At 36.8% G+C, this 2,344-nt stretch overlaps 1 non-coding gene across 1 annotated transcript; it reads right to left on the bottom strand.

Annotated features, from left to right (window-relative positions):
* Positions 1 to 1,738: 1,738 nt before the first annotated feature.
* LOC128287547 (small nucleolar RNA R71) lies at positions 1,739 to 1,845 on the bottom strand. The gene has a single exon (XR_008278247.1). It is a non-coding gene; the product is annotated as a small nucleolar RNA R71 (small nucleolar RNA).
* Between the last annotated feature and the right edge of the window lie 499 nt (positions 1,846 to 2,344).

Here is a 2,344-nt window from a genome sequence, read left to right as displayed (position 1 = left end):
CAAGTTTAGTCTAATTCGAAAAAAGGCCAATTTTGAGGGTTCTTAGGCATTCGAAAGCCTATTTAACCATTTGAGGAGGCACTTCGGAAAGGGGGATACAGAGTAGGAAGCAAGGAATTACTCAAGGAAAGCCGATTGATCCATCTCAAGAGCTGGATTCATCATCAAGACTAGAGATCTCCTTTCATGTTCCTTCAGGAGTTTTGGGTTTTCTTATGTTTTGTTATCTTTATGCTTTTAAGATGTTTTCTTTCATAAGTATGAACTAAACCCCTAAATACCTAAGGGGAATGAAACCTAAGACAGATCTTGTTATTATTATCTGAATTGTATGATAAATATTTGACTTGTTCTTACTTATGTGTTCTTAATTCTTGTTTCGATATTCTAGGATATTGATTCAAGTTAAGCTCTTATTCAGAGGAGGAATAGACCCTGTCTAAGAGTAAATTTGTCATAATTAAGCGGAGTTGGTTGCGCGCCTAGAGATAGGGTGACAAGATTATGCTGGATTAGGGTGAAACCTAATAAGGGGATCCATAGATCGAGTTAATGCAACCCTAGGGCGTTAATTAGAAGGAGATTTCAATTATTCAATTTAGGGTTAGACGTTGTTAGTCTCAAGAGAGATAATAATATAACTTAGGGATCTCTACAGAAGAAGTTGAATGAATAAATTGTTCGATTCAGAGTCAAATAACAAGTGAAGTCTAGGTGGATTTTTCCTTAGGTATTGTCTTAATTAATCGATTTTTCCAAAAAGTAATTTCCCCAAATTTCTTTTCTGTGACTCCTTAGTTTAATTAATTAGTTTGATAAACAAAACCCTTTTATTTTTTAGGCTAGATAATAAAAAGGAAATAAATACTAGTACTCGTAGTTCCTTTGGGTTCGACAATCTGGTCTTGCTAAACTATACTACTGTTCGATAGGTACACTTGCCTTAATCGTGATAATAAGTTAGTCTCAAGAACGTTTCATTTATAAATATTTAAAACTTGTTACGAATATCACGCATCAAGTTTTTGGCACTGTTGCTGGGGAACTAGGATATTAGGAAAACTCGATTTTTATTACTTTAGCCACTTTACTTTTATTATAATTTAAACTTTTATTTTCTTTTATAATTTTTCTCTTATTTCCTTCTGAAAAGTTTTTCTAGTTTATGACCAGAAGAAACCCGTCAGGACCACTACTTTTTGACGGTGAGATTGATCGCACAGTTCATAGAAATCGGAGAGAAATAAGGCGAAGCCTAAGATACACAAAGGACGAGCAAGAGGACGATTCTTCAACCACAACCGAGGAGATGGCTGAAAACCAAGAAAATCCGCTACCTTCTGCGATTGCTGTTAATCAGAATCTTGCTCTGCGCATTATGTATGATTATGCTAAACCTTCTTTAACAGGAACTGAATCGAGCATAGTTAGACCAGCTGTAGTCGCAAATACTTTTGAACTGAAACCTAACACAATTCAAATGATACAACAGTTTGTTCAGTTTGATGGTTTGCAGGACGAGGATCCCAACGCTCACTTGGCAAACTTTTTGGAACTATCTGATACATTTAAAATTAATGGAATTTCTAATGACACCATTCATCTTCGGTTATTCTCTTTTTCATTGAGAAACAAAGCTAAACAGCGGTTGAACTCGTTGCCACGGGGGGCAATCACTACTTGGGAACAAATGACCGAAAAGTTTTTATTAAAATATTTTCTGCCGACTAAAATGGCTAAATTACGTAATGATATTTCTTCTTTTGTGCAGACGGATTTAGAAACACTCTACGATGTGTGGGAGAGATACAAGGATCTCTTGAGAAGATGCCCTCACCATGGGTTACCGCTTTGGCTACAGGTTCAAACCTTTTATAATGGCCTGAATCCTTCGACTCGACAAATGGTTGACGCAGCTGCTGGAAGAACCATCAATAATAAGATACCTGAAGATGCCTATGAATTTATAGTGGAGATGCCACAGAATAACTATCAGTGACAAGTCATGAGGACAAAGCCAACGAAAATAGCTGGCGTTTATAACATCGATACGGTCACCATGCTCTCTAATCAGGTAGAACTCTTGAATAAGAAAATTAATGGTTTCCTTAGTTCTTCATAGGTTAACCCATTAATGCAATGCGAAGCAAGTGGAGGCAGATCAAGCAGTTCAGAATACCCACCTTATGGCCACAACATGGAGAACTAACAGTTAAATTACATTGGTAGCAATCCTCGATCTCAAAAAAATCCCTATAGCAATACTTACAATGCAGGTTGGAGGAACCACCCTAATTTTTCATGGAGAGGCCAAGGGAATTAGAGACTACCACCTCCAAGCTTC

This window comes from Gossypium arboreum, chromosome 13, assembly GCF_025698485.1.
Source record: "Gossypium arboreum isolate Shixiya-1 chromosome 13, ASM2569848v2, whole genome shotgun sequence".
NCBI classification, from domain to species: Eukaryota; Viridiplantae; Streptophyta; class Magnoliopsida; order Malvales; family Malvaceae; genus Gossypium; species Gossypium arboreum.
Note: the sequence above shows the minus strand (reverse complement) of the source record. Positions and strands in the feature narration are given on the sequence as shown.